This window comes from Schistocerca nitens, chromosome 1 (genome assembly GCF_023898315.1).
Source record: "Schistocerca nitens isolate TAMUIC-IGC-003100 chromosome 1, iqSchNite1.1, whole genome shotgun sequence".
In the NCBI taxonomy this organism is placed as follows: domain Eukaryota; kingdom Metazoa; phylum Arthropoda; class Insecta; order Orthoptera; family Acrididae; genus Schistocerca; species Schistocerca nitens.
Window position 1 is genome coordinate 501866313 of NC_064614.1, and position 14491 is coordinate 501880803.

The 14491-nt window shown below is 42.7% G+C and overlaps 1 protein-coding gene across 2 annotated transcripts in view; it reads left to right on the forward strand.

Annotated features, from left to right (window-relative positions):
• LOC126252905 (colorectal mutant cancer protein) overlaps window positions 1-14491 on the forward strand; it is a 643915-nt gene that overhangs the window by 542198 nt on the left and 87226 nt on the right. The window lies entirely within an intron of this gene.

Below are 14491 nucleotides of genomic sequence, written 5' to 3' on the forward strand. Positions count from 1 at the left end.
ATTCTCTTGTCTAAACTAGTTATCGTCCATGTTTCACTTCCATATATGGCTACACTCCATACAAATACTTTCAGAAAGGACTTCCTGAGACTCAAATCTATACTCGCTTTCTCTAATTCAGAAAGGCTTTCATTGCCATAGCCAGTTTACATTTTATATCCTCTCTATTTCGACCATCATCAGTTATCTTGCTTCCGAGATAGCAAAACCCATCTGTTAGTTTGTGTGTCTCATTTCCTAATCTAATTTCCTCACATCACCTGATTTAATTCGACTGCATTCCACTATCCTCGTTTTCGTTGATGTTAATCTTCCTTTCAAGACACTGTCCGTTCCGATCACCTGCTCTTCCAGGTCCTTTGCTGTCTCTGCCAGAAATACAGTGTCGTCGGCAAAGCTCGAAGTTTTCGTTTCTTCTCCATGGATTTTAATTCCTACTCCAAATTTTTCTTTTGTTTCCTTTACTGTTTGCTCAATGTATACATTGAATCACATCGGGGATTGGCTACAACCCTGTCTCACTCCCTTCCCAACCACTACTTCCCTTTCATGTCCCTCGACACTTATAACTGCCATCTGGTTTCTGTACAAATTGTAAATAGCGTTTCGCTCCCTGTATTTTACCCCTACCACCTTTAGAATTAGAAAGAGAGTATTCCAGTGAACATTGTCAAAAGCTTTCTCTAAGTCTACAAGTGCTATAAACGTAGCTTTGCCTTTCCTTAACCTGTCTTGTAAGATGAGTCGTAGGGTCAGTATTGCCTCGCGTGTTCCGACATTTCCAAGGAATCCAAACTGATCTTCCCCGAGGTCGGCTTCTACCAGTTTTTCCATTCGTCTGTAAAGAATTCGTTATAGTATTTTACAGCCGTGACTTATTAAACTGAAAGTTCGGTAGTTTTCACACCTGTCAACACCTGCTTTATTTTGTATTGGAATTATTGTATTCTTTTTGAAGTATGAGGATATTTCCTCCATCTCATACATCGTGCTCACCAAATGGAAGAGTTTTGTTATAGCTGGCTCACCCAAAGCTATCAGTAGTTCTAATGGAATGTTGTCTACTCCCGGGGCCTTGTTTCGACTCAGGTCTTTCAGTGCTCTGTCAAATTCTTCACGCAGTATCATTTCTCCAGTTTCATCCTCATCGCCGGCCTGTGTGACCGAGCGGTTCTAGGCGCTTCAGTCTGGAACTGCGCGACCGCTACGGTCGCAGGTTCGAATCCTGTCTCGGGCATGGATGTGTGTGATGTCCTTAGGTTAGTTAGGCTTAAGTAGTTCTAAGTTGTAGGGGACTGATGACCTCAGATGTTACGTCCCATGTGCTCAGAGCCATTTGAACCATCCTCCTCCATTTCCATAATATTACCCTCAAGTACATCGCCCTTGCATAGACTCTCTATATACTCCTTCTACCTTTCTGCTTTCCCTTCTTTGCTTAAGACTGCTTTTCCGTCTGAGCTCTTGACATTCATATGGGTGGTTCTCTTTTCTCCAAAGGCCTCTTTAATTTTTCTGTAGGTAGTATCTATCTCACTCCTAGTGATATATGCTTGTACACCCTACAGTTGTCATCTAGCCATCCCTGCTTAGCCATTTTGCACTTCCTGTCGGTCTCATTTGTGAGACGTTTGTATTCCTTTTCGCCTGCTTCATTTATTGCATTTTTATATTTTCTCCTTTCATCAATTAAATTCAGTATGTCCTGTGTTACCTAAGGATTTCTACTAGTCCTCGTCTTTTTACCTAATTGACCCTCTGCTGCCTTCACGATTTCATGTCTCAAAGCTGCCCATTGTTCTTCTATTGTACTGTATTTCTCCCTGTTCTTGTCAATCGTTCCTTAATGCTCGCTCTGAAACTCTCTACAACCTCTGGATCTTACAGTTTATGCAGGTCCCATCTTCTCATATTCCTACCTTTTTGCAGTTTCTTCACTTTTAATCTACAGGCTGGTGCCCCTCTTGAGGAACCACAGGTTTGTCTGGCCTCTCAACAGACACCCTCCGTTGTGGTTGTACCTACGGTACGGCTATCTGTATCACCGAGGCACGCAAACCCCCCCTACCAACGCAAGGTCCATAGTTCATGGGGGGACATCTCGATTATGTCGCATAAATGTTCTATGGGATTCATGCTGGGCGATATGGGTGGCCAAATCATTTTCTAGAACTGTCCAGAATCTTCCTCAAACCAATCGTGAACAATTGTGGCCCCGTGACTCGACGCATTATCATCCAACGAAATCTGGTTGTTGTTTGGTTGCAAATTGTCCTCAAGTAGCTGAACATAAGCATTTCCAGTAAATGATCTGTTCCGTTGGACTAGAGAGCCCAATTCGTTCCATGTAAATATAGCGTATACCATTATGGGTTCATGCTCCATGGAGCCTGTGCCAGATTCCGACCCTACCATCAATTCTCACCAACTGAAATCGGAACTCATCTGATCATGCCATGATGTTCCAGACGTCTAGGGTCCAACCGATAGGGTCACGATCCCATGAGAGCACTGCAGGCGATCTCGTGCTGTTAACAAAGGCACTAGCATCGGTCGTCTCCTGCCCATTAACGCCAAACTTCGACGCCCTGTCCTAACGGATACGGTCGTCGTACGTCCCACATTTCACGCACTGTTGCTTGTCTGTTACCACTGGCAACTCTACGCAAACGCCGCTGTCCTCTGTCGTTAAGTGAAGGCCGTCGGACAATGCGTTGCCCGTGGTGAGAGGTGATGCCTGAAATTTGGTTCTCGACACACTCTTGGAATTGTGAATCTCGGAATATTGAATTCCCTAACGATTTCCCAAACGGAATGCCCCACGCGTCTAGCTCCAATTACCATTCCACGTACAAAGTCTGTCCATCGTTAGGCCATAATCTCGTCGGAAACCTTTTCAAATGAAACCATAGTCTCGTCGGCGAATTTTGAAATGAATCACCTGAGTGCGAATGACAGTTCTGCCAGTGCACAGCTCTTTTATACCTTGTGTACTCCGATTATTCTTCCGTCATTTGTATATGAGCATTCGCTATCCCATGATCATCGTCAGGTCAGTGTACTGTGGGAAGAGGCGAGTGTTTTATGGTATTGGAAGAAATACGTTGGGGACAATAAGAGAACAAAAATTAGAAAAGACTACCCCAAGTTTATTAATGTTTATGGTAGCTATGTAGCACCACCGTTTTTAGGGTTCTGCACCTCAGTCCGTGTAAACGAAACGCTTATAGGTTAACATTGTTGTCTGTCTGTCTGTGTCCGCATGCTTAGCTTACTGGTAACGTGTTTGCCTACCATGCATGGGGGCTCGGGTGCTTTTACCGGCCGGGTTGGAGATTTTCTCCGCTCGTGGACTGGGTGTTGTCCTGTCATCATCATTTCACCATCACCGACGCGCAAGTCGCCCAATGCGGCGTCAGCCGAAGTAAGACTTGCACCCGGCCCCGGTTGTGGCTTCGCGGCCATCAGTGGAACACGATCATTTAATTTTTTTGCCTGCCTGTCCGACCATTCAAAACACTTGTTTTCGGGGACGTGTAGACGTAGCAAGTTGATATTTCTATCAAATTCACTGGCGAGCCAAAACACTGTGACCACTTGCTTAATAGCTTGTTGAACCATCTTTGTAACGTAATATATCGGCGATTTTGCGTATCATAGATTCTACAGTTCGTCAGTAGATTTGTGGAGCTGTGTGGCATTAGGTGTCTACGCACAAGTCATGTAATCCCCGTAAATAACTGGCCACTGATATGTGTTCGCGGTAGTGGCGCTCGGTGGCGACGTAGATGGAAAGCAGCGAATTCACATCAGGCGAACTTGGTGGCCAACACATTAACGTGATTTCGCTATCATGCTGCTCGAGCCACTGTAGCACGATTCTACGAGGGTCAGCCGGCCGCGGTGGTCTCGCGGTTCTAGGCGCTCAGTCCGGAACCGCGTGACTGCTACGGTCGCAGGTTCGAATCCTGCCTCGGGCATGGATGTGTGTGATGTCCTTAGGTTAGTTAGGTGTAAGTAGCTCTAAGTTCTAGGGGACTGATGACCATAGATAATAAGTCCCATAGTGCTCAGAGCCATTTTCTACAAGGGTCACTCCAAAAGACATGCACATTTTTTTTTTTTAATCCATCTTTCATTCTACATGTTTGAAAGTTTTACAGTGTGTGGATACATCCTTTAGGAACAATATTTTCGTTTCTCCACATAGTTTTCATCCCTCTCAACTGCCTTACGCCATCTTGGAACCAGCGCCTGTATTCCCGCACGGTAAACATTCTGGACCAACCTGTTGGAGCCACTGTTTGGCAGCGTGCACAAGGGAGTCATCATCTTCAAACCTTGTTCCACGAAGAGAGTCTTTCAGTTTCCCAAAGAGATGATAATCACATGGAGCCAGGTCAGGACTGTAAGGCGGGTGTTTCATTGTTGTCCATCCGAGTTTTGTGATCGCTTTCATGGTTTTTTGACTGACATGTGGCCGTGCATTGTCGTGAGACAGCAAAACATCCTGCTTTTGCCGATGCGGTCGAACACGACTCAGTCGAGCTTGAAGTTTCTTCAGTGTCGTCACATATGCATCACAATTTATGGTGGTTCCACTTGGCATGATGTCTACAGGCAAGAGTCGTTCGGAATCGAAAAACACCGTAGCCATAACTTTTCCAGCAGATGGTGTGGTTTTGAATTTTTTTTTTTCTTGGGTGAATTTGCATGATGCGCCACTCCATTGATTGCCTCTTCGTCTCTGGTGAAAAATGATGGAGTCATGTTTCATCACCTGTCACAATTCTTCCAAGAAATTCATCTCCACCATTCTCGTACTGTTCCAAATGTTCGCTACATACCGTTTTTCTTGTTTCTTTGTGAGCCACTGTCAACATCCTGGGAACCCACCTGGCACAAACCTTTTTTAACGCCAACACTTCCAGTATTCTGCAAACACTTCCTTCCCCTATCCCAACGTAGCGTGACAATTTGTTCACTGTGATGTGTCTGTCAGCACTCACCAATTCGTTAGTTCTCTGCACATTGTCTGGAGTGTATGTAGTACGAGGCCTGCTGCTGCGAGGACAATCCTCAATATTGTCGTGCCCGCTTTCATCGCGTAACCTGCTTGCCCACCGACTAACTGTACTGCGATCGACAGCAGCATCTCCATACACCTTTATGTGGATGTTTCCCACTGTCTCAAGAATTCTATGACGGCACGTTGCTTCTGAAGAACGTCAAGTGTAGCAGCCATCTTGAAGACATGCTATGACGCGCCACTCACGGGAACAGGTTGAACTAAGTTTGAAAGCAAGGGGGAAGGATGTATCTACACACTGTAAAACTTCCACACATGCAGAATGAAAACTGTATTTTAACAAAAATAGTGTGCATTTCGTTTGGAGTGACCCTCGTAGCTTGTAGACACTGACAGTTACGCTGCTGAAAGATGACATCGTCGTCAGAGAAGACATGAAGCATGAAGGGTTGCAGATGGTCCGCAGCTGACATGGTGTCTTCGATTACTGCCACAGGTTCGATGCAAGCGTAGGAGAACGTCCCCCATAGAATAAGACTGCGTCCATGGCGCGGTGCGCGTTTCGAGCAGCCCTTCGCCTAGATGACAGCGTTTGAGGCGACGACCGTCGACGTGATGTAGCAAAAGCGTGATTCATCTGACGAACCGACACGTTTCCAGTGATACACGGTCTAATCTCAATGATTCCGTAATTGACGACGACGTAGGGACAACGTGTGAACACGCAGGGGTCGCCTACTGCAGAGCCCCTTGTTCAACAATGTGCACTGAACGGTGTGCTCCGAAACACATGTGTGACCACCGGCATTGTGCTCTTTCGCCACAGGTGCCACAGATCGCCAGTTATCCCACTTTACACAGCAGACAAGCCTAAACCCCACGTTCTGTGAAGAGTCGTGGACGTCCAGCCACTTACCGCCTAGTGGTAGCTTCACTGCCCTTCCAGCACTTTTCCATAGATGCTCTCGACAGTAGCACGTGCACATTCGACCAGCTTCACCGTCTTCAAGATAATCTTTCCCAGGCACTGGGTGATAATAATCTGTCCTTTGTCAAAGTCGTTATCTTAGTGGATGTCTCCATTTGCAGTGCGTATCTTCGCAAGCGTAATCCCCCATCAGTCTCTGCACGGCTTACATACTTCTCGTTCTGCGCCACGTGTCCGCGACGCCACCAGTAGGCATCCAATCGTGCAGTCGTAATGCTTTGGCTGATCATTATGCTAAGCTCTACGGTCCCTTGGCGGTGTGAAAAAATTTAAGATTCTAAGTCAAGGCAATGAAGAGTTACGGCCATTTACGTCACATATTCTGATACTCGCAAAGTCACTCTTTGAAACTTAGTACTTCTCCTTGATGTAGAATTATGAGATTTGGCTGGAAAAAATGTTTCACGGTACAAGTAAAGGAAAAAAAATTAGAAAATTGTAAATTTATTTTGTCGTTTATTATCTGACCTCATGCTTGAAATTAAAACATTCTCGAAAGTCTTGAGATCCTTTGGACCGATATCTTGCCAGTATCAATGTCGAAAACAGGCAGAAATCGTCGAAATGTGTGAAATCTTATGGGACTTAACTGCTGAGGTCATCAGTCCCTAAGCTTACACACTACTTAACCTAAATTATCCTAAAGACAAACACACACACACCCATGCCCGAGGGAGGACTCGAACCTCTGCCGGGACCAGCCGCACAGTCCATGACTGCAGCGCCTAAGACCGCTCGGCCAATCCCGCGCGGCAGAAATCGTCGAGATCCTCGGTTCTCGCAATGGATGAACTGTCTACATACATAATTAAATTCGTGCGGAACCCTCATTGCGTGAGTGCTTCTCGCACTTGGCCAGTTCTTACTTAAATTTAATACTGAACACAGTAAGAAGAGACTAGAAGATAAAGTTAGAACAGATATTAAAATGTAATAGAAGCAGATGGCGAAGTTAAAACCGTTGTGGTAGCCCGTGCGGCTGACAGTAATGAAAACTGCAAGAGTGAAACAGAGCTTAGAAGCAGGTTACAGCAGATTTGTACCTAAGAGTAAAATAAGGACAAAATTGACGAGTAGTGTCAGGAGAGAGTGCCTACAAAGACGCAGTGGAGGAAGCGGAACAGTGTGACGTTCGGGAGGCAGTATCGAGTAGTGACACGATGGCCAAAGAATCAACATCAGATTCGTGCAGTCCAAAGCAGTTATATTTACAGTGGAGATCTACTGCTATTGAACACTGACCCAAAAATGAAATAAAAAGATCTCTGAAACAGTACGTTTAGAGTGCAGTCATCTACGGGTGTGTCTAATGAAACAAAAATTTTAAGTATTTGAAATATGGTGCCACAGAAAGCTGTTAAAGTTTAAGTGGACAGATGAAGTACAGATCGAAGAGGCATTGGAGGAACAGACGAACAAAAAAGTGTTTGCCTGGCATAACGCAGGTCATCTTGTATTGACGCTGAAGCGACAACTAAATTAACACATTTTAGATGCAGACAAAGATTATCGTGCTATCATGATTTAAGACAGTGATGTTACTAGTTAAGCACAGACTAAAAGATTGGGATATGATAGCGATAAACAGATGAAAACATCAGAGATCAATTAAAGACATATGTGTTTTAAGAACGTCAGTCGTCGTAAGCCACAGTGTTACTTTGTTTCTTACGTTCACTATAACGTGTGTGCGTGCGCGTGTGCGTATGCATGAGTGCACTCGCGCGTGCATTCGCATCTGTGTGCACTTTGAATTCTCTGGTCAGCTAATTAATTATATTTTTGAATTCACGAGGTTGATCAGTCTTTGTATAATGTTATGTCTCGCTACAAATCTAGCTGATGTGGTCAGTTTTGTCTGTCCTGCCTGCTGCTTTGTAGCTGTCTATTTAACTGTCACTTCAAATTCTCTCTGGCCTTAGTTGCGGATGGTGACTTTTTCTTTATTCATTTATCGGAATCAGTTGTATGTTGTGCAGCGTTTCTTCTTCTGTTGCTTGTTTTGACCATGAGTAGTTTCATTCCACCTGTTATCGACTACTTTATTTTGTTCCTTGATTCATCTGGATCTTCTGTAAGAGTCAGCTCCGTGTTCAGGTACCCACGAACTTCATGATGAAAAAGGGGTGGAGCCCCATCCTGCTGAAAGATGAACGAGTAGTCCGATTGCATTTGAGGCATCAGACATTGCTGCAACATGTCCAAGTAGGAATATCCAGTGACAGTGCTCTCGGCGAAGAAGAATGGTCCGTATAGTTCTGGACGTGACAAGTCACCTTTGTACCCCAGGTTCGACAATTATGCCTGTTCACTTTCCCATTAGTGTGAAAAGTGGCTTCGTCGCTATAAATTAAGCTACCAACAATACATCCCCATGCTCGTTTAGTTGTTGCAACTGCGAACAAAACTTAAAACGCTCGTCTTTGTCGTCGTCATTGAGCTTCTGCACTAGCTCCAATTTGAATGGTTTCATAGACAGCTTCTGCCGCAGGACTTACTACACTGTCATTGGAGCCATTTCGAGTTCACAGGATGCACCACGCAGCGATTTCTTTGGACTCATGAATGTCTCTTGCACGCGCTCCACATTCACTTCACTCACACTGAGACGTCGTAAGGAATTTGTTGTGCCAATGGTAAATGGCCTTCCTTGTTGGTGGCTTCTTACCGTACTTAGGCCTAAACATTCTTTGAACAACTGTAGCACACTTGTTTTTGTCGAACTCCAGCGCACAGAAAGCTCGCTCCGCACCTGAACTCGCCATGTTTGCGACTAGCGCTGACGATCGGCAAATTACCAAACTTTCAGGGTTTCTTTTCAAAATGACGTATGTATGATATCTGTAAAATGTTTGATTCTTGTGCAATAAATAATTGAAAGTGTTCTCGGACTTTGTATACACCCTGTATATTGTAGCGATACTCATGTTCTGAAACAAACTTCTTAGCCTAATCCCGTGATAGTTATGTCTCCAAAGCCACACTTTTACAAGACATTTGTTTTTTCTAACCGCTGCGATGTTGACGTAACCCATTATGGCCAGGCATTATCTTTTTGATATTATTCAGAATCTGATAGTAAATGCTATCTGTATCCCCTCTGCGTATCCTGAAATCAGTGTGTTTTCTGTATTACGCGAAGTTTGTTAGGTTTAGAGAATACTGTGGGTTTGGTTAGACTATAGCAGCAATGAATCTTCTTCATTACCGCAATTATTTTTGTTTTTGTATTTATTTTCAAGTGTTTATTATCTGTATTAAAATGGCCGCTCACTCCCGAGTGACAAAACACATGTTTTTTTCGGAGATGCTGAATATCAATTTTCGTCACTTCCGTCACAAGCCACACGCCCGGTATCACTTTCCACATCCATCAGTAAGGAAGTAATAGCAGCGCCGAAATGTTGTAGCAGGAAGGGAAATCAACTGATTCTTCATTGCCTGATTGATCCTCTGCATCGGAGATAAAAACGTGCCAGTCTGCAGCTACTTCAAAGCTGTCCAACTAAGCACATATCAGAGTTTGACTTTACTTTGTGACATCAGCATGTTAAAAATATTAGTTGTAAAAAGAAAATAAACAGAGAAGGGCGAAGGACAGCTACGTCTTGGTCCCAAATTACTCTTTCAGGACCACATATTTCTAAAAATTCAGATGGCTGCAAGCACTATGGGACTTAACATCTGAGGTCATCAGTCCCCTAGACTTAGAACTACTTAAACCTAACTAACCTACAGACATCACACACATCCATGCCCGATGCAGGATTCGAACCTGCGACCGCAGCAGCAGCGCGGTTCCGGACTGAAGCGCCTAGAACCGCTCGCCACAGCGACCGGCACACATTTCAGAGTAAGCAATATAATAGAAGAAGAATGTTTCGCTATTTATTTAACAAGGAGCACAGAACTTTTTTTATTTTACACAAACATTTATCACATATAGCAAATAAAGCCAACATATACAGTTAAGTCATTTTGAGCAATTTGAAGTGTATTCAGTCTTTCTTCATTTGCGTATTATGATACACTCAAAGACAAAAAAAAGAAAAAAGACCACACAAACACAGAAATATGTACACACACACACACACACACACACACACACACCACGATGGAATTATCCGAAAGGGAACGGAAGTAGGTAGATGTGATACACTTGTACAAACAAACGATTACAGTTTCAGAAAAATTGGATGATTTATTCAATGGAAAGAACTTCACAAATTGAGCAAGTCATTAACACGTCGGTCCACCGCTGTCCTTTATGCAACCAGTTATTCGGCTTCCCATTAATTGATATAGTTATGGGATGTCCTCCTGAGCGATATCGTGCTAAATTCTGTCCAACTGGCGCGTTAGATGGTCAGGACCCCCAGCTGGTTGGAGGGCCGTGCCCCCAGTGCTCCAAAAGTTTTCTATTCGGGAGAGATAAAAAAAATGGTTCAAATGGCTCTGAGCACTATGGGACTTAACTGCGGAGGTCATCAGTCCCCTAGAACTTAGAACTACTTAAACCTAACTAACCTAAGGACATCACACACATCCATGCCCGTTGCAGGATTAGAACCTGCGATCGTAGCGGTCGCGCGGTTCCAGACTGTAGCACCTAGAACCGCTCGGCCACTCCGGCCGGCTCGGGAGGGATCCAACGACCTTGCTGGCCAAGGTAAGGTCTGGCAAGCACGAATACAAGCGGTAGAAACTCTCGCCTTGTGCGGACGAGGTGTTATCTTGCTGAAATGGAAGCCCACGATGGCCAGCCGTGAAGGCTCATAAGACAAGGCTTAGAATATCTTCGACGTACCGCTGTGCTGTAAGAGCACCGCGGATGACAACTAAAGAGGTCCTGGTATGAAAAGAATTGGTACCCCAGACCATCACTCCTGATTGTCCAACTGTATGGCCGCGATAGTCACGTTGGTATCACACTTCTGTCTTCGCTGTTCATCGAGGCTCAGTCCGTAGCGGGACTCGTCATTGGAGACAGTTCTACTCCAGTCAATGAGTCTCCAGGCCGAAGACATGTATGGAGACGCCCCGGACAGCGGTGGAATAGCAACCTGTCACTCACCAAGCGGCCTGAAACTCAGGAGTGATGGTCTGCGATACCGTATCTTTTCATAGCAGGTCCCCTTTGGTTGTCATACTCAACATCCTTACAGCTCAGCGGGACGTGAACGGTTATCTACGCCCCATTTTGTTTCCCTTCATTTCAAGCAGTCCTGGGCTTACATTTCAGCAAGATAGACGAGAGTCTCTACTGCTTGTTTTTTTTATGCTTTTAAAACCCTGTATTGGCCTGCTGGCTCGCCTTACCTCTCCTCAGTTGAGAAAAAGTTTGGAGCAAATTTGGCACAATATCCCTCAGAAGGACATGCAACAACTCTTGTTAGTCAATGCCAAGCCGAATAACTGCTTGCACAAGAGCCAGAGGTGGTACTGACTTGCTCAATTTGTGAAGCTCTTTCTCTTGAATAAATCGTCCGTTTTTTCTTTAATTGTAACTATTTGTTTGTTCATACGTGTACATCTCATCTATCGATCCCCCCCCCCCCCCCCATCTTGATAATACCTTCGCGGTGCCCTTTTCTTGTCTTAGGGTGTACTTTGAGTATTAAGTGTGTTATACAAAATGCTGTCCGGTCTAGTTTGCACAAATGTATTTCGCGACAAAATCAGAGGATTTTTCTTTTTGAGAAGAACTTTGTCATCGCAAGTAAATGTGGGAGGGGGAGGAGGCGATACTTTCCATGCACGAATTTATGATTCATGTCGTTCTCGAAAAACGTATATTTGTGTTTTACCCTACCAAAACCGCTGTGATTGGTATACTACGTTCTTAAGGTGTTATGAAAAAGGTTTTTTTTTAAATCATTACGTTTCTAAAACGTAGACGCTTACATTTTAGTCGTTTCGTTTCGATACATCACGGCATTATGAACAGTCGTATATATTCCCAACATAGTCTCAGCTCTGTGTATGGCATTCGTTTGAGAGACCTAGCACCTGTAAAGAAATTTCGATGTTTTTTATTGCGGTATTTTGCTCTTAGGTGAACAGGAAGCTTCACATCGGAAAAATCTGCAATTAGATCCATCTTCTTGCTACCGGATTCTGGCATAATGCATATGCAAGATAGAACATTTTCACTACACAAAAGTGTGAAGTAAGAATCATACGCAGTGATCAGTTGTGATCAACTTGTAAACACAGCTCTTCAGTTTGATTTAGGTAAGATATATTAGAGTTTCAAGGGTCACATTTGCAGTAGCTCCTTGTGTATCGGAACGTGTCAGTGGCTTTATATATTCTCAGTAAAAATATCGCAACATGCTATTCTCTTTTTACATTAATCGCAACCTACCTTTAAATTAACTGAGTCTTTCCTGTGCAGTAAAAATGATTTCAGGTTGTTACTGTAAGTATTTTCATTTTCAGTCAGTACCCTTAATTCACAAGGATGGTTGGTTGGCAAACACGTGTGCACGCTTTACTCCCACCGTGGAAGGGGATAAGATAAAGTTTCAAACAGTGGAGGTCACTTTTATTTGTAGTTTTATATTTATCAATACTACTATTGTTTTCAAATTGCTGCAGACTAGCGATAGTCTTACTGTACATTGTTCATAGTTGACAACGAGTGGAAGCATGCAACGTTAGCAACTTTTTTTTTTTTTTTTTTTTTTTTTTTTTTTTTTTTTTTTTGCTGTCTTCGCCAAAATCAGCAACCACACACAAATAAAATGCTGCTGAATTAAAACATTAGAGTACTCGTATATCTATAATATTTAATTTACTATTCATATTAACATTTAGTAACTACGTATATGGATTCTGTTCAAAATTATGTTGCTATCTTCCTTGTGCGCTCTTATCCCGTAAGTTAAGTGATATATGATTTACAACAAGAAAAAGTATTTGTGAAAATTTTGTTGACCACTATTTCCGTTGAAGCTCCTCTATTGGGCTTGATTAAGATGCTTGCATCATCACCAAAGACAATTGTTTCTGCTACATCATAGTAAGAAGGGAAGTGATTTGTAAATAACAAGAGTAGGAGTGGAGCCAATATCTATTCTGTGAAACAATATTAGTGATTTCTTTTTGTTCCGTCAGAAAATAATCTGCGCTGTCTAACATCATTCTCTGCTTTCCATTGCTGAAATATGAAATGAACCAATTACTCGTTTCGCGTTGAAAATCGTTAACTTTAAGTTTGCCTGACAGGATATTGTGATTTTTCAGTCTAGTGCCTTAGACAGGTCACAAAGAAAGAGATTCCCAGCAGAGAGGCACTCTTGGAAACGGACTGTGTCAAAATCTTTTGTTCGTAGATTAGCTAAACCACTTCTAAGAAAACCGAACTTTCTAAACTTCTCAGGAAAACATGAATAATGAAACGAGTCTGCAGCTATAATATCTGTCCTAAGACCTTTCTTAAATAGCGGTCTAACAGTGCCATATTGATGGTTTACATGTATGACCTAGAACATTTTGCATGAAATATTACCAAACGTGTGGGAAATTTTACTTTTGTCAGGACTAATTACTTTCCAGATTTCCTGGAAGCCATTGAAGTGACTTCATATTGACTCAATACTTGTGGTGTATATCATCGCAAATACTGCAATAATTTTTCTTTTGAGCTGATTGTAATAAGTTTCACTGTTACTTTTAGAAAGTGCTCCGATGGACAATCACCATCATCATTATGTACAACAATATTATAGGGTTGAAAACGATAGTTACTCATATTAATGGTTGCTTAAATTAATTTGAAAGTGAGAAACTAGCTGCTGCTCATTCCCACTCGGAATACATTCATAGCAGGGAAAGGTAAAAGACTAGAGGTTAGGATATTTCTATCTTACAAACAATACCGGCAAATGAGGTTTTTTTCTATTTTAATTTTAATTTAATTGGTATCAGTTGTATGAACAATGCTACCAAAAAGCACAGGTTGTCATGTGAAAATAAATTTAATTTCTTAACACCAAATCAAATACTTTTTGCACACAACAACATACGAAAGCATGTGATCTGAAGTGATACTCCCACGTGTACAGTTGTAATAAATACACTTCAAAGTTTCTGCAGGCAAATATTTTGAATTTTTTTAGTTAAATCACTGTTGTGTCAATCTTCCGATATTAACAGAAAGGCCCAGAAATATTGCTTAACACTTACTTTTCCATACGTGTTACGCACTAAAGATCTATAACATTTTTGTGTGTGAAGACATAGTCACCTAAGTTACTTTCAATACAGTTTTAAATAGACTCTCGGACCACGATGGTCAACGAACAGCATCAGAGAACAGTGAAATTCAAAGTCTACAGTTACATCCACTGTTAGCTTCAGAAACACAAGAGTTAATGATTCCACTATAGAAAGCTTCAGAAGGGACTTACCGATTATCAACCGAAGTACATAAAGCAGGTGATGCGAACCCTACATTTCATTCATTTCTG